This window comes from Odocoileus virginianus, chromosome 11, assembly GCF_023699985.2.
Source record: "Odocoileus virginianus isolate 20LAN1187 ecotype Illinois chromosome 11, Ovbor_1.2, whole genome shotgun sequence".
Lineage (NCBI taxonomy): Eukaryota > Metazoa > Chordata > Mammalia > Artiodactyla > Cervidae > Odocoileus > Odocoileus virginianus.
The window spans coordinates 649058-671680 of record NC_069684.1 but is presented as its reverse complement, the minus strand read 5'-3'; the positions used below and the strand labels follow the sequence as shown (position 1 = coordinate 671680).

Sequence of the window (22623 nt, the reverse complement as noted above, 5' to 3'; positions counted from 1 at the left end):
CAGGAGACTCGAGTCTGAGCCCTGGTCAGGAAGCGCCCCTGGAGCCGGGCATGGCGACGCACTCCCGATTCCTCGCCTGAAGAATCACGGAGAGGGGCCTGGGGGGCCACAGACAGTGGGGACACAGAGCCGGACACACCTTAGGGCGGGCACCCCACCGGACGGGCAGGGGGCACCGCGGCAGACAGAAGCCACGGAACGGGAGCTGAGGGCGGGTGGGCAGGGGCACGCGCCATCTGTGCACGGCCCGAGTGCGGCCGGGAGGAGAGAGAAGTGGGTAAGACGGGTTGAGACACTGTAGCTGACACAGTGTTCGCCTTTCTGCCTGCATGCCAAGGGTTTCCAGACACAGCGCTGCATCAGAACGGTCTGCATGCAGGTGAAAACACAGACCGCCGGGCTGGGCCCGCTGAACTGGGCTTTCCAAACGGGGGGCCCAAGCCTCTGTATTCTAACAAACACTATGGTGTGGAATTAGATTCAGCAGTGATTGTGCTTTGAGTGTAAGTTCCATTCCGAGGTTGGTATTTCACAGATAACCCTGTAGGTGCTGCTAGAACGGGCTGTAAATGTGCCAGGGGGAAGGGGGCCCGTTGGCAGACGGGCAGGCTGCCGGCGGGGTTCCACGAGCTCGCCGATCACACGGGCCCACATGGGGCCCCCACGGCACGAGTGGAGACGTTTAAGAGGACTGGCGCATCCTGCTGACAGCAGACCGCAGGGGAGGGGGCACAGCGAGCCCAGCCTCCGCCGTGACACCCAGCACGGTGAGCCCCAGGAGGGGGGGCCCTGGGGCTGCCCTGGCCCTGCCAGTTCAGCGCTTCAGCGTCTCCACCTGCACCACGGTGATGCTGACGATTCTCACACAGTCAGGAGGGCAGCGAGAGGGGAATGATCACCTCCGCCCCAAAGACAAGACCGGAGGAACGGGTGCGCGTCTGGCATGAAAACAGTTTTGCTCTGGAAACACCAAGACTGAGGGCTGGACAGACCTGGACACAACCCTCGCAGAGGCTCCAGGCAAGGCCCTGGGGCGGGCAAGGCCAGCAGTGGAGAAACGAGAGGCCGAGGGCGAGCGCCTGGGAAGGGGGCAGCACGTGGTTAGGGGAAAGGAGGGACTCGGGACACAGGAGAAGAGTGGGGGACAGGCAACGGTCAGAGGACAGAAGTTCTCGGTAAAGGGACCCAGTGCGCAACACACCATGAAACGGTCCAAAAGAAGGGAAACTGAGGAAGAGCGTGAGGTGTGGCACCTAGAAAGTCTGAGACAGTGGTCACTTTTAGGAAAGCAGTTTCAGTAGAAAGCAGGAATTAGAGTAGAATAGAGAATCTGAGGACAAAAGAAAGTTTGAAAAAAACATTAAAATTAAGGAACAGTTCTTTTAGAGGCAATTTTTATTTGTAAGAATGCAGACACCTGCAGTGTTTTAAAGAAAAGGCGACAGGCAGGGACAGGGGCAGGGAGGGGAGGGGGCGCAGGGCGGGGAGGGGGAGGGAGAGAGGGGCTCGGGGAGGGAGAGAGGGGCTCGGGGAGGGGAGGGGGCGCAGGGCGGGGAGGGGGAGGGAGAGAGGGGCGCGGGGAGGGGAGAGGGGCGCGGGGAGGGAGAGAAGGGCACGGGGCAGGGCAGGAAGGACACGCAGAGACACGGTCAGCCTCTCAGAGGAGGTGGGAAGGAGACACAGCAACAGCAACTGGGCGTCTGGAGGTACACAGCAGGAGCCCCGAATGTGCCTCTCCTTTTTTAAAGTAAACGATGACTAGGCCACCTTCCTTACTAGGAAGGAGAGTGAAGACGTGGTTGGTCATTGAGACGCAGTCACTGGGGATGATGACGACGCTGGCTCACAAACCTCGTCACCAACCAAGACCTGCACGTGTGCTGTGCGCCCAGCAGTGTTCTCAGCACTTTACACGCCAGCTCCACGACCCTCAGAGCGGCCTCGGAGTCGGGAACGCCCATCCCTCTCACCTCACCTGCAGGGAGATGCGCACAAAGGGCGGAGGTGACCACCTGAGCGTGAGGCTGGACCAGGGCTGAAACCTCAGTGACTGCAGTGCAGCCAGAAGAAACGCCGCGGGCGCCTCCTGCCCTGCTGAGCCGCTCAGAGAGCAGGCTGGAGGAGGCGGCGCCAGCACCACACACGGAGGGGCTGGGGTCACCGCCCAGCCACGGCCCCCCAGTCCTGCCGACTGGACTCCGAAACAGGCCTCACACCGAACGCCCTTCTGCAGATTCCCACTGCTGAGCGCACGGCAGTGCTGCCTCGCCTCAGCTGGGCTCCTCTCTGCCCCGCACCAGCCTCCTCCTGCCGTCCCAGTGACTGGGGCTTCCTCACCGCTGTGTTCCCAGCATCTGGCACACAACAGGTGCTGTGATAATCAGGAGCTGCTGGACCTCGGGAGCACTCTCGGGATGTGAAGGCTGCCCTTGCCTCTGGCCTCTCCTGCTTTCTCTGTCTGGCGACTCTCGCCATCCTGTGTTCCCCCATCACGGGGTCGTGGAAGCCACTCCATAAGCCACTGCACACCTTGACTTCTGCTTCTCCCGCCTCCATCAGTCGGTCAGTTCAGTCACCCAGCCGTGTCCAACTCTTTGCGACCCCATGGACTACAACACGCCAGGCCTCCCTGTCCATCACCAACTCCTGAAGTTTACACAAACTCATGTCCATTGAGTCGGTGATGACATCCAACCATCTCATCCTCTGTCGTCCCCTTCTCCTCCTGCCCCCAATCCCTCCCAGCATCGGGTTCTTTTCAAATGAGTCAGCTCTTCGCATCAGGTAGCCAAAGTACTGGAGTTTCAGCTTCAGCATCAGTCCTTCCAATGAACACCCAGGACTGATCTCCTTTAGGATGGACTGGTTGGATCTCCTTGCAGTCCAGTCAAGTCTTCTCCAACACCACAGTTCAAAAGGCTCAATTCTTCAGCGCTCAGCTTTCTTCATAGTCCAATTCTCACATTCATACGTGACCACTGGAAAAAACATAGCCTTGACTAGACAGACCTTTGTTGGCAAAATAATGTCTCTGCTTTTTAATATGCTGTCTAGGTTGGTCATAACTTTCCTTCCAAGGAGTAAGTGTCTTTTAATTTCATGGCTGCAATCACCATCTGCAGTGACTTTGGAGCCCCCCAAAATAAAATTTCTCACTGTTTCCACTGTTTCCCCATCTATTTGCCATGAAGTGATGGGACTGGATGCCATGATCTTAGTTTTCTGAATATTGAATTTTAAGCCAACTTTTTCACTCTCCTCTTTCACTTTCATCAAGAGGCTCTTTAGTTTTTCTTCGCTTTCTGCCATAAGGTGGTGTCATCTGCATATCTGTGGTTATTGATATTTCTCCTGGTAATATCTCCTTGATTCCAGCTTGTGCTTCTTCCAGCCCACATTTCTCATGATGTACTCTGCATAGAAGTTAAATAAGCAGGGTGACAATATACAGCTTTGATGTACTCCTTTCCTGATTTGGAACCAGTCTGCTGTTCCATGTCCAGTTCTAATTCAGTCAGTCCATCCAAAACAGTCTTCAGCACATTAATCATTTAAAATACTCTCCTTCTCACATTACTCTTCTGTGCCAAAACAGTCAATCTCTTTACTCAATAAGCAGCTGAGAGACACCCGACAAGCTGCCTGAAACAGTGCCTTTTCCGACTAAAGAAACCTCTACCTCCTCAGAACATGCACACTTTCTATTCCACACAGTCACCTCCCCTACACAGCCAGTGATTATCTGCTCCCGTAACAACGCCCCATCCACCAAAGGTGTCGAGTCCCTGGGGGAGGAGGCTGACTCTCCTACTCCCTTCTGTGCGGCCTGCAGCACGCGTGGGCACAGAAGAGCGCCCAGCACTCAGAGAGCAGACGCGCCGTCCGTCACGGGCTCTGGCGTGCTCCCCATCCTATTATTCAACATTTCCATTGTACTGAGAAAACTGAAGTGATCCTTTCCATATTGCTTTATTACAGATGACAACTTCCGGGGTAATTTCATGTCAAATTAAAATAAAGACTAATTTTATTTAATTCACCTATGATTTCTAAAAGGATGCAAGTCTTTGTACAAGACTACATTTACATATCAATTTCCAAACCGTACTAAAAAATGTTTTATCACTACTACAATTCTCATGTTTCTACCAATTCACTCGATTTAGAGTTCGCTTCAAGTTGACACAAAAGCTGCGGTACTTCTAACGCAGCAATCGGCCCGAACTTCACAAAACCTTCTGTATCAGAGACACTCCCTCCTGACAGCTGCACTCCTCACGCTGACAGACTGCTGGAGGTCAAGGCTCTGAATTCTGCAATATTTTTAGCACCTAAATCCTGGTTTATGCTCTCCTTGTTCTGTTTGTCTTTAAAAGACATAAGAACATGATACCCAATTCCTAATTCCCTCTAAGAGCTAACCAAGCAAAGTTTAACCAATAAAAAATCTAAAATAAGAACCAATTACTAAGAAAGAAAATCATATCCTTAGCAGCAAAGAAAGTTATAAATAGGAACTCAAATTCCAATTCTGATTATTCCCATTAAATTACTCTCTGGAACAACTCACTGCTCCTCCCTTGCCACCACCCCCTTCTTCTCATGAATTCCCCGAGTAAATAGCTAGTCCTAATGTCTGAAGTTTAATAGATGGCATGGTGGAGGCAGTTAACACAGTGGTGAATAAGTCAGGCATGGTTCCTGCGCCCTCAGACCTTAGAGTCTGGTGAAGGGAAGACAGCCAGTTAAAGAAGCTGCTGCAAGACCACCCGGCACGAGGCCCCTGACGGGCAGGCTGCACGACGCCCGGGAAGCAGAGACACCGTGATGCGGGGGAGAGCGCGGGAAAGCCACCGCGGCCTGAACGGGGCGCAGGCCAAGGGAGACACAGCGCGGCTGGGGACGTGGAGACGAGGAGTAACGAGACTGAGGGAAGGGGGGACCAGCAATGCAGCTGAAAGCGCAGAGTCCAAAGCTGGGAATGGTGAGGGGAGAGGGTGTCCAGGGAAATGAGGGGCATTTACGACTTCCGGCTGAGAGTACAGGAAACAGGAAACCAGAGGAGAAGCAGGGGAACCATCAGCAGGCTCTCCCTGTAACCCCGGTGAGACCGAAAGGCCTGGACTAACATAGCGAACAGGAGGGCAAGTGAACGCAGACCAACTCAAGAGACTCGGGAGATGAATCCGCAGGATCCGGGGGCCGGACGCTCACGGGAGGACCATGTCTGTTTCGCTCCTTACACACCCTCAGGCCTAGGAAGCACCTAACGCACAGGACAGACTGGATGAACACTGCAGAACAAATGAATCCAGAAAAACAAGGCGTCGCAGACATCATCCAGGTCTCCAGGACAGCTGAGCAGAGGGAGGTGCCATTTACTGAGCGAGGAAATACAGGAACATAGAACATATGAAGGGCCTGGGTGCCTGTGACCCATCCAAGGACAACTACGAGAAGGCAGGTGCATCCTCCTGGAAATGTAAGATGATGGCAGCCTCAGTGGCTCAGCTAAACCACAGCTGTTAACAGGCACCTCTGAGGGGGAAGCGGCCACTTTCACAGAACACTACATGTGACGTCACCCTAAGCACCTTTAAAACTTCCCGGGCTTATTAACTAATGGTTCTAACATCAGAGGTGTCAAAAACTTACTGCTCTTTCCTGCTCTTGGAACAGTTAGCAAATAATCTTTTATTTCTTGACCAAGGTCGTGGTAACTCAGGCCTCTGCTGTATAAAAATCCATTAATTACATAGTTTTGTTTCATATATACTTTTCTGAATGTGTATTAAATTTCCCAATAAAAAAACCTTAAAAAATTAGAGAGAAATTGCTTAATCAAAAGAAACTATTAAAAAACGAGCAAACATCACATTTAATGGAGACATATAACAGATGTCTCTTTAAAGAAAGAAAACAGACAAATTACTTTTCAACACAATTACTATTACTACACAAATTACAAATTACTATTCAATCACAATTACTATTCAACACTCTCTGAGCTTCTGGTCAAAAAATGCAGACCAGAAAAGGAAGATCTGCCCTTTAGTTTTTGCCACAAGCAGCGCTAAGGCACCTGGCTATTCGCAGAGGAATCAGGCTGGACCTCGTCCTCATACCACGTGGAAAACGCAGAACGGATCAAAGGCCAACTCGTAAGGACTGAGCCTATAAAAGCCACGCGAGAAAACACGGATGTGAATCTTCATGACTGTGCATTACTCAGTCGGTACTTAGATGTGATATTAAAAGCACACACAACAGAAGAAAAAAAATAAATCGGACATCATCAAAATTTTAAACGTTTGCGCTTCAAAGGGGCCAAGTTCAGAGGACTAACAGGGTCTCGTTAGACCATACAATGCCTGGGCAGGGGGTGGGGGTGGGGAGGGGTGAGGGTCTACAGTAAGGAAGGACTGTGGTCTTCATCTCAGGACTAATGGAAGTCACCTAAGCGCCTACTGCAAATCGGGCATTTAGGTTCAGACAGCCTACACAAAGTCAAGGTAAGCAGCTAAGCCAGGATTATGAGATAAGCCAGGCCATATCTGACTCCAAAGCTCATAATCTTAACCATATTGTGATACTAACTCAACAACAGCCAACATTCACGGAATTCTTGCTATCAACGTGTTTAAGCTAAAGGGCTTTATCGGAGAGCCCCTGTCATTACTGTGTTACAGATGGGTTACAAGTAAGACACAAAGATCTTCTGAATGAAATTCTGTATTACTATTAAAAAAATGTTTTGCAACCAATTTTAGGTGGGTGATGTGTTTAATCTGTGTGGCTCCTGAATTCAGTGATCATAGCATCGGTGCACGCCACACTGTCAGAGGGCGACTCCACAGCGCAGACTCACTTTAACCTACGTTTTTATTTTAGTCTACACTATTGAACACCGGGAAAGACTGACGTTTTGCAAGCACATGTAAAATATATTGTTTTTCTACCGAAGCTGAAGATATGTATGTTTGTCATGATCATTAACATCATCATGATACAACTGATATTATATGTTCTTCAATAAAACAACTAATTTTATTCATTTCTTGATTGTTACTTCTTGGTCTATTTATTGTTTATAGATTTTAATGCTAACAACATTGTAAATCAACTATGTGTGTGTTGTGTGTTAGTCGCTCAGTCGTGCCTCTTTGCGACCCCATGGACTGTAGCCCACCAGGCTCCTCTGTCCATGAGATTTTCCAGGCAAGGATACTGCAGTGGGTTGCCATTTCCTTCTCCAGGGGATCTTCCCAACCCAGGGATCAAACCCGGGTCTACTGCACTGCAGGCAGATTCTTTTTTAATGCTAACAGTTAAAGTCTGGATCTGAACAGATTTTACCGTGACATATTAAGAAATGTTGTGAGTTTTTATACCCAATTCCCACGTCTCCAGCCCCCAGTGCAGTCATCTCTGTGTGCGCCACACCGTGAGTGAGGCGGGGTCGAGGTGCTCTGGATGCTATCTCACACTGAGCAAACGCAGAACTCGGTAAGAATCAGGGAGAGACAGACTGCAAGAAGAAACCTCCCCTACAAAACAGCACGCGTCCACAAGAGGCCTTCTAAAAGCAAGCGGACAGTCCAGACGGAGAGGAGAGCAGGCCTCCCTGAGAGCGGCCTTCTCTTCTCATCCTGGTAGAAAGCAGAAGCTTCTGAGTCAGCCCGACCGACAGGGTACAGGTTCCCAACTCTGCTCACCAGTAAATGGAATAACAACACGTACTTGGAACTGCTGAGACAAAGGTAATAACAACAGGAAAAAGTATAGTGCAGTGTACACTCAGTAAAGAGCACTTAGTTATGACACCCAGTGAGTTCTACCGAGTCAAAACATTTAAAAATTAACGTGATCTGGGAAAGAATAAAAAGTTCATGTGTCTAAGGTGGTGTTTGCACTAACGAACTGCTTTTCCTTTTATATAATTTTGTTTTAAAGTTATGTGGTTAGCAGTAAATACAAAGATGAATAAATAAAATATGAAATACTTAAAAAGTATTTCACAAATGTGAAATACAAATGTGAATACTTTAAAGAACTCTCAGATTCATTTTCTTGAAATGTGAATAATTACCCCATTACATTTCTATTATATTGTAGCTTTTCAGAGAGAAATATAGTCATATGGTATTGTCCTTCTTCAAAAGTTCTTCAAAAGAATTAAGAATATTTTGTTTTTCTCAAAGTTATGTTGGAAACAACTGCATCTTCAGAAACAGAAAAGACTACCAAGCAGAAATTTGGTTTGTTTTATAGATAAAACATTTCATTATACTGAATCTCTGTTTCATGTTGATGGTGTTCTTTCAGCTTCTTTCTAGGCTCAGACTGCTCATTTGTAAAAATGACAGAGGTGGATCAGATGTTGTCCTCCAAGGTCCTTTCTGCTGCGATGGCCTGAAACGTGGTCATCCTCTGACGAAGCCACACACTCGGCCAGCCCTGCAGCCCTGGGCTCAGTGCTCCCCCAGCAGCCCTCCCGCCAGGGCGGCCCCAGAGCGGAGGCCGTGCTGACTCCCACCAGCGAGTCCACAGGACTCGGAGATGGGAAACGCACAGAAGACAGAGCAGAGTGACCAAGGGCCTGGAAACCGACCTTATTAAAGACACGGGCATTTTATTACATAAAGATCAGAGAAGGCTGATTACCTAAAAGTATACAAAGGCAAATTGTAGATAATCAATACTCTCCCCACGTCTACTATGAACAGGGTAACAGAAAGTGGAGGCAACCCTAGCCAGGAGCAATACGGGCCAGACAGCGTCTCTGAAACTGAGCTACCCGATCCCTGAGGGCAGGAACTACACCACCTGTACACCCCGGCAGCTACCATAGGACCTGGCATCTAAGAAAAAATAAGTATGTGGCCAAAAAAACTTAATAAAGGATCATTTAAACTTTTAAAGATTCAAACCTCAGAAGTGCATTATGGAGACAGAACAGGAAATTTCTCTTCTCTAGATATTACAAAAAGACTGAAGGAAAATATAGTAATAGCTTTCTTCACAATAATGAAGACACTGACTTACACTTCAGAGATATTTCCCACTGAAAACCCTTGCTAGCAAGATTATGCTCAAAATCCTTCAAGGCAGGCGTCAGCAGTATGTGAACCAACAACTTCCAAATGTACAAGATGGATTTGAAAAGGCAGAAGAACCAGAGATCAAATTATCATTATCTGTTGGATCACAGAGAAAGCAAGGGAATTCCAGAAAAAAACATCTATTTCTGCTTCACTGACTAAAGTCTTTGACTGTGTGGATCACAACAAACTGGAAAATTCTTAAAGAGATGGCAATGCCAGACCACCTTACCTGCCTCCTGAGAAACCTGTATGCAGGCCAGGAAGCAACAGTTAGAACTGCACACGGAACAAACCTGTCCCAAATCGGGAAAGGAGTACGTCAAGGCTGTATGTTGTCACCCTGCTTATTTAACTTCTATGCAGAGTATACCATTTGAAATGCCTGGCTGGATAAATTACAGGCTGGAACCAAGATTGTTGGGAAAAATATCAATAACCTCAGATATGCCAAATGATAACACCCTAATGGCAGAAAGTGAAAAGGAACTAAAGAGCCTGTTGATGACAGTGAAAGAGGAGAGTGAAAAAGTTGGCTTAAAGCTCAACATTCAAAAAATGAATATCATGGCATCTGGTCACATCACTTCATGGCAAATAGATGGGGGAAAAGTGGAAACAGTGACATGTTTTATTTTCTTGGGCTCCAAAACCACTGGAGAAAGTGACTGAAGCCATGAAATTAAAAGATGCTTGCCCCTTGAAAGAAAAGCTGTGACAAACCAAGACAGCATATTAAAAAGCAGAGACATTACTTTGTTAACAAAGGTCTCTATATTCACTGGAAGAACTGATGCTGAAGCTCCAATATTTTGGCCAACTGATGCGAAGAGCCAATCTTGGAAAAGACCCTGATGCTGGAAGATTGAAGGCAGGAGGAGAAGCGGACGGCAGAAGATGAGATGGTTGGATGGCATCATCAACTCAATGGACATGAGTCTGAGCAAGCTCCGGGAGATACTGAAGGACAGGGAGGCCTGGACTACTGCAGTCCATGGGGTCACAAAGAGTCAGATAAGACTGAACCACAAAAACCCTCGCGCCGTGGTGACACCGACATTAACGGGCGTTAGCAGAGACAGCTGAGCAGGCACAGTGTCCCTGTGCGCCTGGCGACCGTGCCGATGGCGAGCACCCTCTGAGCACTGAGAGTCCCAGCAGGAAGACCCTCCGACGCCAGCCCCGCACTGCAGGTGGGCACAAGTGGACGGGCCGCCTCTCTTAGGCCCTGAGCTCCCAGCAGGCAGGAAGGCTCTCAGCAGTTGGGGCAGGACTCTGTATCCCGTATCCCGAGACACTGACAGGGAGGCGAGCCATCCTTCTGACCTCATTTTTCAAGCTATTTGCCTTCAAAGGGGGCAACTTAAACATGCGGAGGAAAGGCAACAAGAGGCATGAGCACAAAACAGTGAAGCTGAGTTCCAAGAACCCAAACAGTGCACTTGGAACTTTAAAGCTGTATCTCATGGCTAGGCCAGCCAACTTTTAAAATGAATGAGTGAAAGAATAAAAATAACTAAAAATAGGTACCTGGCAAAAACACTGCAGAGAAACAGAAAGTAAACCTGCTTCCCATGAAATGTCCCATATAAATAAAACACAGTTCATAAAACTGTGTTCATAATAAAACAAACTTCAAAATAAACAGTTCATAACACCCCCTACTGTGAAAGCCCCATCCCACTAGAAGGGCAGGCCTTCCCTGGCCCGCAAAGGGCCCCCACAAACCCAGTCTCCACGTGAACAAGAATGAGCGCCCCACCTCCTGCAGTGACCCGGACATCCACGGACACTCGCTCTTCTGTCTCCTCCCCGACGAGGCAGCACCTGGAAGAACGGCTCTCTTCTCCCAGTGCGGCCGATTTACTCTGCTCTTTGAGTTTTCTCTGCAGCCTTTCCTTTGAGGTTTTCCTTTATAATGAAGCTCAGGGCTGGTGCAATCTTCGGGGGCAAGAAACCATATTACTGAACTAAAACTCTGAACAATATTTCAGAATAGGGGGAACTTCAGCTAAGAGGTAACGAAACAGATCTGAAAAGGTGATGAAGTTTCGATCCTTACAGTCGTTGTCACCGACAAACTTTCACACGCGAGGGCGCTGATCTAAGCTTGCCAGCTACAGTCAAGCCCTGCAAGAGGCAAGGTTCACAATTCACATGCTGTGAGCTGGTCTCAGGTTTCCCAAGGAGAAGGTCAACAAAGGGAGATGTGATGATAATTAAAAGAATGCATTAATTATTGATTAATAGAACTCAGGTGTAGTCAAGACAGACTTGAAACTTCAAGATTCTGTTTAGGCCACCACCAGCCACTAAACCACAAACAGATAACTTGGTATCATGTGCCTCCTGACACAAGTATATACCATCACCTATGAAATACTCTTGCCTAAAATTCAAACCTGAATCAGATCAAATCTCTGGATCTGACCATCAGTTTATGGAAAATACAGGAGAACATGTTAGCATTCTAAGTATGCAGTCAGCAGAATCAAGATTGTGGGCAATTCTATAGTACAAACAATTCAGTTTTTCAACAAATAAAATGCAGAGGAAAAAGTGAACAGGAAAGTATGGATTAAGAGAGTCTTAAGATACACAGGAACCAAAATGCAGATCTTATCTGAATAAACCAATTGTTAAAAAAAAGAAAAATATTCATGAACCATCAGGGAAATTTAAACACTACTGGATCAATTCAGTTCGGTGGTTTTAGGGAATGAGTGTTGAATTTTTAGGTGTGTTAGTAATTGTTTTCATTTAAATTCCTATCTCTTAGAAATACATGTTGAAATATTTACAAATAAAAGTATGTGATAATTAGGACTGGCCGTAAAATAACCCAGTATTTTGGGGACAGGGAAAGAAAGACGTAAAAATGAAACAAGATTGGCCATAAGTTGACAACTTTTGAGAATTCATTATACTACTCTTTTTGTATCTTGAAACATTTCATAATTTAAAGGTTTAAAAAGAAAAAAAATAAAGTGGGTCACTAGACCAGAAAGTCATAGGTGGAAGCCAGGTTTTGCCGGATATGCTGTGCACACTCAGCGCGCAGCTGCAAAACAGCTCCCCAAAGAGCCCCAGCATCCTGGTCCGTAAGGACAGTAAGAACGTCTCCTAAATCCTTACATGACCCCCCCAGTACACTGCACTACAGTACTGCGTTATAAAGTACACACAGATCAATTTTCTATATTGAAAGCTAAGGCTTCAGTCTTCCAACTAACCTGACTTAGGAAACAAACACAAATTCTATGTGCCTGACTAAACTTCAAATCCCCCAAATTTACTCAAATTGATTACAATCTAAAATTTAAGATAAATATCTTAAATTATACTTCAAAGGCAGAAAAATAAATAAATTTAAAGCTAATAATAATAAGTTACCTATTTGAGCAAGCTTCAACTAGTAACCCAAATGAGGTTTCAATTCAATTCCATGCCTTAGGTAAGTTCTGGGTCAGGATCTTGCGTCTGGATCCGGGACTTCCCTGGTGGCCCAATGTTTAAGACTACCTGCTGCCACTCCAGGAGGCTTGGGTTAGAGCCCTAATTGAGAGGAACTAACATCTGGCATCCTGCATGCTGCAATTCGTGGCCAGAAAAATTCTTCTTAGTTTTTAAAATCTTTTTTTAAAAGATCTTTCTTCTGGTTTATTATTACTATTCGAGGCACTACAGATTAATTAACAATTAACTTCCCTCTTCCACCATCTTTAGGGAAATAGGACTACATGAAAACAGTGCCAAATATTGATGAATGTAACACTCCCCCACCAACCTCAGAGAGAGCCAGAAGGCTAAACTACAAAATTGCTATGTAGCCAATTTCCCATCATGAATGATAATAAGAACCAGCTAGCATTCTCCAAATTCTATTTAGATTCTAAAACGTATCAACTGCTAAGTAACAAGAACCACAGAGTCAGGCGCATTAATTGATTCAATAAATGAATGCTAAAGAATAAAGGACAGAGGAAACAGTTTGCTGGCACTAATCTCCCCACCACGCCTCCCCCCCCAGAGACGGTGAGTCTCACACCCAACAAAGCAGGACTGGGAAAGGAAATCCGCTCAAGTGACTAGTGTCCGCTTCAGCACAGGAGCGCAACCTTCCGCCTCCAGTGACGGGCTCAGCATCCTAAAGTACCCCTCACTCAAAGGAACAAAGCCTCTGGAACTAACGAGAAACCAACATTTTAAAAGGAGTCTTCTCAGATATCCTGGGCCCTAATTCTTCCCCTTCCAAAAGTCAACAGGAAAAGTAAGTTATCCTTAATAGTAAAAACATGATACAATCTCCATGAAAAGTCCTCAAAACATCTTCCCACTGAAACTGCTCTCTCAAAATTTATACACGACCAAATCTAAGTTTCTTCCCCAGGCCTGCTCCTCAGTTTCCTTTCACATTATTGACCATTCATTCCTGAAACTCCTCAGCATCACTGGGCTTCCATGGCTCCTCTTGATGCTCTAACCGAGGATCAAACCTCAGCGGCTCAGAAGTGCACGTATCCATCGACAGATCTGGAGGACAGAATCTAAACTCGGTCTCGCTGGCCGACACCCGGGTTCGGCAGGGCGCGCTCGGGGAAGGCTCTGCGGAGCACCCCATCCCGTGGCCTTTTCAGTGGCGAGGCTGCCCGCAGGCCTGGGCGAGAGTGCCCTGGAGACACTCCCGTTTCTGGTTCCTGCCGCCACCATCTCCTACGACTGACCTCTCCCACCTCCCCTTTCTAAAGACCCTGAAGATGACACTGGGCTCCCCTAGACAGCCTCAAGCTCATCCTCCCATCGAAGACCCTAAGCATAATCACCTTGCAAAGCCCCTCTCCTCTGGAGGGGAACACATCCGCAGGTCTCCATGATTAGGACAGGCACAGTCCCAGGGGCACTCCTCAGCCGACCACGCTGAGAGACACGCCCGCCTCCTCTCTCCCAGACTGTGCCTTCTGCTCCTTCATATTTTCTCCCATCCTCTCCCACACTCATCAGTGCTCACCTTGACGCTCATGTCCAAGTCTCATTTTAAACGTGAAGAACTGGAGCCGAGACGGGGAGATGACCGGCATTGAGTCACACGGATGTGGACAGGATCCTCATACTAGGGGGTCTTCAGAGCAGCGGAGCCCCGCGCCAGACTGAGCCGCCCTCCTGTCTGAACAAGGAGCGTCTCCCTCAGGCGGGAACTGGCTGCATGACACTCTTCGCTCTCAGCGGGCTCCTTTCTCTGTCCGCCATTCATTCTGAAATCCAGCTGTAGCTTCCTACTCAGGAGAGCTGACACTCTTGTCAGCTGTGTACCCCACCCACCCGTCAGGGAGGAAGACAGTGCCACGGACCGTGAGCTGGGCAGGTCTACTCAGAGCAGACTTTTCTCAATAAATATGCACTGCAGTGCTAGACAGCACCCAGGCGGCTGCATCTGCAGATGTGGAGCCCTGGAACCGGAGGACCGGCTATTGCAGGGCGTCAGCACCCCGACCCAACCGGAGTACATGCAGGGCTTGACACCATGTGCGGTTTCAGGCACCCACCGTGGACACGGGCGGACTGCTGTAGAGTTCAGCACAGATTCACATGATACCATCAGGCACTCAACAGCGGCTGTGAACCAACAATCGCCTAAGAACTCTCGCCTTGATATATGTATGTGTTAAATATATATATACATACACACACATATATAAACAGTGCATGTGAATGATGGCAGTGTTCACAGAACCTGTACCTTCAAAGCGCACTGAGCGATTACTGGGCACCTCTGCGCATGCGGGAAGATGGCTGAGCAGGTGACCAAGTCGGTGCTGTTCGTGTGTATGGAAGCGGTTTTCAGGAAACTTGTAACTGATCAAAACATTTCAGATAATTGGAGGATAGACAGTGCAGCGACATCCACGTATGAACTAGGAAACCCTCCTGATTATCGGGGGCAGGCTTGCATGAAGAAGCATGGTATCCCCATGAGTCACGTTGCCTGGCAGGTTACCAAAGAAGACTGCCACTTTTGATTATATACTATGTATGGATGAGAGCAATCTGAGAGATTTGAATAGAAAAAGTAATCAAGTTAAAAACTGCAGAGCGAAAATCGAACTACTCGGGAGCTATGATCCACAAAAACAACTTATCATTGAAGATCCCTATTATGGCAACGACGCGGACTTTGAGACCGTCTACCAGCAGTGTGTGCGGTGCTGCAGGGCCTTCCTGGAGAAGGTCCGCTGACCCGGCCGTCCCGCTGGGGCCCAGGCTCGTCCCCCCAGGCCGTGTGTCAACCGTCAACAGTGTCCCTTCCGAGCCAAGGCTGCAGCCCTCCCTTCAGCTCGCTCACTGTTTCTCACCTGACAGAAGAACTGTAGATGGAAATCAGTCTTTGTGTTCAGCGAAAGAGTAAATAAAAAATCTTTGATTAGACTAGCTAACCCTCCCACTTTGCCCCAGTTACAAAAACAGTGGGACAGTCGAAATAGTGGAGCAGCACCGTAGAACATGACAGAGTGAAATAAGACGTCCCTCCAGGACCCCGCACCACCTCTCCCTCCGGACGGGCCCCTGCCTGCACTACCTCTCGATGCCAGGGCCTGGCGTCCAGCGACGTTGGGCGAGTGTCGCGCACTCACAGTGCCCACGCGTGGATTTTCAGGGCAGGAAGGAGGGAGATTGGTGGGATTCACCTTTAGCACCTTCAGTCCTTCTTAGTTTGTGTCTGTGTAGCTTATTTCATAAGGAAGTCAACTTATTTGTTCCCATTTGAACCCATTTGCCTCTGGAAATGTAATTATATCCAGGAGAAGGACGTGTGTGCTGGTTTATCTTATGGTCAGTTTGGGAACTGTGTCTGCTTCTACATGCATATAACTGCCTGAATGCCAATTATAGATCACCTTGTGTGGGAAAAAGTATTAAGTTGGAAAAAGTATTAAGTTGGAAAAAGTCCTCTTATGTTGGAATACTTAAATATTGATATATTAAGTATTCTTTTGTCAGTGCCTGGTTATAGGGAAATATACAAAATTTGTGCGCACTTTGAAATAACTGATCTAAAATTCATATGAATGTATGTCAGACAAAATTGTTCTCAAATAAACTGGGGAAATTAGAAAAATACCAAAAAAAAAAAAAAAAAAAAAGCGCACTGAACAACGCAGAACGATCACAAAGGAAAACACCCGGAGGCAGAAAAAGCAAGACGCTGACCCGCCCCGCGCACACAGGCTCCGCACACGCAGGCTCCACGCACGCAGACTCTACACACACAAACTCAGTATGAGGAGCAACTGGGAAAACACCTGAAAGGAATACATTGAACTGGTAGTGGTATTTATCTCAGAACTGTGGAAAATTCTGAAGGAGATGGGAATACCAGACCACCTGACCTGCCTCTTGAGAAAGCTATATGCAGGTCAGGAAGCAACAGTTAGAACTGGACATGGAACAACAGACTGGTTCCAAATAGGAGGAGTACGTCAGGGCTGTATACGGTTACCCTGCTTATTTAACTTATATGCAGAGTACATCATGAGAAACGCTGGGCTGGAAGAAGCACAAGCTGGAATCAAGATTGCCGGGAGAGATATCAATAACCTCAGATATGCAGATGACACCACCCTATGGCAGAAAGCGAAGAAAAACTAAAGAGCCTCTTGATGAAAGTGAAAGGAGAGTGAAAAAGTTGGCTTAAAATTCAATATTCAGAAAACTAAGATCATGGCATCCAGTCCCATCACTTCATGGCAAATAGATGGGGAAACAGTGAGAAATTTTATTTTGGGGGGCTCCAAAATCACTGCAGATAGTGATTGCAGCCATGAAATTAAAAGACACTTACTCCTTGGAAGGAAAGTTATGACCAACCTAGACAGCATATTAAAAAGCAGAGACATTACTTGGCCAACAAAGGTCCGTCTGGTCAAGGCTATGTTTTTTCCAGTGGTCATGTACGGATGTGAGAGTTGGACTGTGAAGAAAGCTGAGCTCCGAAAAATTGATGCTTCTGAACTGTGGTGCTGGAGGACTCTTGAGAGTCCCTTGGACTGCAAGGAGATCCAACCAGTCCATCCTGGAGATAAGTCCTGGGTGTTCATTGCAAGGACTCATGCTAAAGTGGAAACTCCAATACTTTGGCCACCTCATGCGAAGAGTTGACTCGTTGGAAAAGACCCTGATGCTGGGAAGGATTGGAGGCAGGAGGAGAAGGGGACAACAGAGGATGAGATGGTTGGATGGCATCACCGACTCGATGGGCATGAGTTTGAGTAAACTCCGGTAGTTTGTGATGGACAGGGAGGCCTGGCGTGCTGCAGTTCATGGGGTCGCAAAGAGTCGGACATGACTGAGCGACTGAACTGAACTGAGCCTGATTTTAAATTGTTTCTACCTTTTCCTCCTGTTTTCTACCCAGTTTTACAATGAGCAATACAGTGTAGCAAGAGGCTTACAACACAAAGTTAAGAACAGACATTTGACCCTCCAACTGCCTGAGCATAAATAAATTCCAACTTCGCCACTCATTATGTGTGCAACCCTGGGCAGTGGGTCTGATTCCCCATCTCTGTAGATCATCCAGAAAATGATAAAGTACCTACACCTCATGAGTTCTTCGTATACTCATGAGTTAATAGATTAGAAGAACTTAGAACAGGCCCTGGCTCAGAGTAAATACCATCCAAGCGGGAGCGACTGTTACTACCTCTACCAGCTTCCGCTGCTGCCACTGTGATTAAAGATTACAAAGTATTATTACTAGCATTACGCCTGTCACTGAAAATTACTCACCACCGCATAACTGTTAACATGGCTTTTTTAAAAATGACATCAAGTACTGGTGAGGATGGGAAGCACTGTTTATGGTGGCTTTATTCATTATCACCAAAGCTGTGAGTAATCACAATGTCCTTCCCCTGGTGGGCAGACGACAAACTGTGGTATGTCTGTACGGTGGGCGACCTCTCAGCACGAAGGCCAGTGTGCTGCTGACACCTCAACAACACTGGGGACTCTGCACACAGCACAGCCAGCGAACGCAGCCCAATTCACAAGGCCCGCATCGTGGGTGCCTCTGCTGGGCCCGGCATTCCCGGACGGGAGCGCTGATGGAGGGCTGGGGTGGGGGGCCACAGGTGTTCCCGGTCGTGATGCAGGCGGGGGCTAAACAACAGCGTGCTCCTGTCATAACTCAGGTCTATTTAACACACACCTACACACAGACTATAAACATGTGTACTTTAAAGTACACTGTAAAGATGAAAATAAGCAAGGACTTAATTTTAATTTACCCACAAGACCTGTCCAACCCTCTACCTGTAACAGAACTATGCTTCATCTACACACAATGACAGCTTGGCTACTATAAAATACAGAGAAAATTCTGAAGCCGACATCACAGTAGACAGCTCCTTTATCGGACTTCAAGTAGGCGGAACAAAAACTTGGCTAAGGAGCAAATAAAAGGTGGTGGTTAGACAACTTGTGTCAGTACTCCCCCAGCTCTCCCACCTCCCAATAAACCACCATAAAAATAAGCCTCATTTTCAAATCTGGCTTTGAGGTCCACGATGGCATCACGACTGGAGACAAGACTGGGAAGGCAAGGCCAGGTGGCCTCCTGTGAAGCAAGCTGAGAGGTCACAGACCAGAATGACTCAGCAGGCACGCTCCAGAACCACAGTGATGAAAACGCCAACAGACTCTCTTATTCCCAGATTGCCTTGGTCCCTAAGAGCGAGCAGAATTCACCAACACACTGGGTAAGTCACTTTACACATGGAACTGTAAGAGGAATAAATAATGAAGTTGGAATAAAAGAGAAAAGGTCAAGAAGACAACTTTTATCGTAGTTATAAAATAAGTCATGGGGATATAATCACAGCATAGTGATCATGGTCAAAAATACTGCAACAAGTTTGACAGTTGCCAAGAAAAGTGTACCTGAAAAGTTCTCATCACAAGGAGAAAACTGACTCTGCACGATGACCGGGAGCAGAAGCTGTGCACACGAAACTAATCCAGCGTCAGGCGCCGCTCACAGGCCTCCCCTGGTGGTCCGGTGGGTGAGAACCCACCTGCCGACGCGACGCAGCGAGCACGGGCTTAACCCCTGGTCTGGGAAGATTCCAGGTGCCGCAGGGTAACTAAGCCTGTGGGCCCCAACTACTGAGCCCACACCTGCACCCCAGAGCCTGGGCCCCATAAGAGACGCCACCATGATGAAGACTAGGGCCCGCCCGCTGCAGCCAGTGAAGACCCAGCACAGCCATAAAGTAAAAAATGAAAACACGGGTAGCTTCTCTGAGGTGTTTAAACACCTCGATTTAAAAAAGAATACATGTTATACTTTAGTACATAAATCGGCGCACTGACACATCATCTGGAACCGAAGTGAAGGCTTCTCACCTTTGTCTGCTGTCTCGCTGAACAGAAACCGCTCTGCCTGCCTGCCTTCCCTCACCTATCCCTGCCTAGTCTCTTCCAGGGAAACAGATCCTTTTCATTCCCCTGCTCAGGAATGAAATTCTCCTGCTCAGGACACAGGAGCAGACTGAGGCAGCTCTAGAATGACTGAGGCCACTAGGAGTTGAATTCCAGTCTGGGGAGACCCCGAGGCTCAAATGCGGACTCTGAGACCACCAGGAAACCAATCTGAACTTGAATCAGGCACACATCCTCCAGATGAAGATTGGTCTTGAGCGCAGAGCCACGAGGACCAGCATCAGTGTCCCACCCACATCCGCAGACACAAGCGCCAACAGAATGCATTCTGGAGGAAGGGCAGGCACCCATTTTGACAAAGCCCAGAAAATCTTCCCAAAAGCAAATGGCTGCCTCTCAGCAGGCCAGTAATTTGGCTGACGCAGGTCTACGAGTCTGTATCTGGCCCTAGAGGACCCAAGAACATAACGCTAAGGACACGAGACAGGCACTAATAAAAAATCTTACCACATAAACAAGTAAAAACAAAATTTTTAAAGTACCAGCCCATACCAAATTATAAGCCCACACTTCAAGCCCAACAATATAGACACATAAACAAAATGGGAATTCCTCTGTGAGCAAGCACGCTCTTCCAAGGGTTATGTAAGTCAATTAACACCCTTCTCACTGACGACTCTGCATGCACACCAAATTTTAATTTATTTGCCCATGTCTAGTTGGTATGCATCAGTTTCCAAGGCTTTCACCAGAGCAGGGCTAACCTTCGAGATACTTCTTATCCGGATCTATTTCAAGCATTATTAGCAGGCCCCCTGGAACTTATCTTTGACTCAAGCACCTCCTGGCAGAAGCAAAGGCTGCCAAGAAAGAACGGTCTAAGTCAAACGCAGGGTTAAGGCACCACGCCCTGAAACACAAAACGGCTACTGTAACCTTGAGGGAGAAGAGGAATCGTCCAGCCCTGTCTGCTGGGGTTTCTCCCAGCTGGCCCAGAGGCCATGCCAGAACGTGGCCGGCAGCAATCATCCTGATAATTCACACCACGCTTGCAGGCCAGTGGCTATTTTAGCTAAGTAATTCAGGTGAGCCTATCACTCTCCGCTCCACAGAAGGACAGGCACGCAGACACCTAATGGTCGTTCAGCCACTGGCAGTTCCCGCCTCACGTTTCGAAAACACCCTTTCAGGTACCTTAAGAGTTCTTCAGGCCTTGGAGAAACACACTGTAATTCTGTGGAAACTGACTAGGAAAAGAGTTCCTGAGCCAATAAAGGCACTGTCTTGATTCAAAACAAAGAGATGGTTTGTTTGTTTCCCCTCAAATCTTCAAGCAGCTTAGTCTGTGGCTGAAATTTGTCCAGTATTGAGTACACCTGGTCAACTCAACCCACCACGAGCTCTGTAAGTAGGAAGCAATATCAAAAAGCATTTGCAGGTGTTTCAGAGAAAATTCCTTGGCTGTCATCTCCCCCCCTCCTAGTTTAGGAGATCACTGAGTGTGAAGATCACAGTGACTGAGAGAAGCTGCAAGTCACAATCTAGGGTGGTAATTAACAGGGAAAGAAAGACTCCAAGAGGCCCAGTCTCAGGGGAAGGGGTCAGAAGGGTGGTTTCCTGGTGTGGGAAGAACTACCAGGAGGGGCCTCACACTGGCTGCTTGTCTCAGGGCGCTGTTAAAATGCGAGTGGTCAGGGCTGGACTCAGCTGGCAGAGGCACCTTAAAAGAAACAGGGCCTGAGTTATACTCAGAAAACTGCCTCAATAAAGAACATGTGCGCTAGAAATGGCTTTCTATTTCTCTATCCTCTAGGATCCCTTCAAGTGGTTTTTTTAAAAACGCACCCTCTCAAAGAGCTCAGAAATTTAAAATGCACGTGGCCCTCTTAGCATCCATCTTATACACATTCAGCTCCCTACTAGATGAAATATAAAGCTCGAGTTTAAATCTGAAAAAATCCACCCCTAAAGGCAATTTCTCTCTCTCTTCTAATCCCATACAAGCAACAATTTTCTGAGCTTCAGATTCATCACCTATAAAATGGTTATTATATCAATAACAAACACCTACCTCAAAGGATCACTGCTGAGATTCACATGCAGTGAAACATAAAATAATTTTTAAACAGCAAAGAATTATATAAATGTTTTTTGGGCTCCAAAATCACTGCAGATGGTGACTGCAGCCATGAAATTAAGACACTTGCTCCTTGGAAGAAAAGCTATGACCAACCTAGACAGCATATTAGAAAGCACAGACATTACTTTGTCAATAAAGGTCTATCTAGTCAAAGCTATGGCTCTTTCAGGAGTCATGTATGGATGTGAGAGTTGGACTATAAAGAAAGCCGAGCCCCAAAGAATTGATGCTTCTGAACTGCGGTGTTGGAGAAGACTCTTGAGAGTCCCTTGGACTGCAAGGAGATCCAACCAGTCCATCCTAAAGGAAATCACTCCTGAATATTCATTGCAAGGACTGATACTAAAGCTGAAACTCCAATACTTTGACCACCTGATGTGAAGAACTGACTCATGTGAAAAGACCCGGATGCTGGGAAAAATGAAGGCAGGAAGAGAAGGGGATGACAGAGGATAAGACGGTTGGATAGCATCACCAACTCGATGGACATGAGTTTGAGTAAACTCTGGGAGTTGGTGATGGACAGGGAGGCCTGGCCTGCTGCAGTCCATGGGATCGCAAAGAATCAGACACGACTGTACGACTGAACTGAACTGGTTGCTCTCTGAGGTGGGGCACTGTTCTGAGTGTGAAAACGCAGATACAAGCAGGGTAAAGAGAAGGTCCTTTCATCTGAAAGAAAGGACTAGAAACATGGTGAGGACGCATTTTAAGCTCCTGGCTAGTTTGTTCAAAGAAGTGGCATGACGCAAGCTTGAATTATTATTTAGAAGTGCATTCTCATGCCAACGCATCCACTTGCACAGACAGCAAAAGACGGAAATCAAGAAGGATTAAGAGTGGGTGTCCAACTCCCGGCCCCCTGAAATAACTGATGAAGTTCCACGTGGAGAGGGAGGGTGGAGTTAATCCTGACAGTGACTCAGAACACGGGGGCATAAAATG

General features: G+C 47.4%; 1 protein-coding gene and 1 pseudogene across 7 annotated transcripts in view; one reads left to right on the top strand and one right to left on the bottom strand.

The window, feature by feature from the left end:
* PPP1R12B (protein phosphatase 1 regulatory subunit 12B) overlaps positions 1-22623 on the bottom strand; it is a 171197-nt gene that overhangs the window by 147750 nt on the left and 824 nt on the right. The window lies entirely within an intron of this gene.
* On the top strand, positions 14877-15521 carry LOC110130209 (low molecular weight phosphotyrosine protein phosphatase pseudogene; annotated as a pseudogene).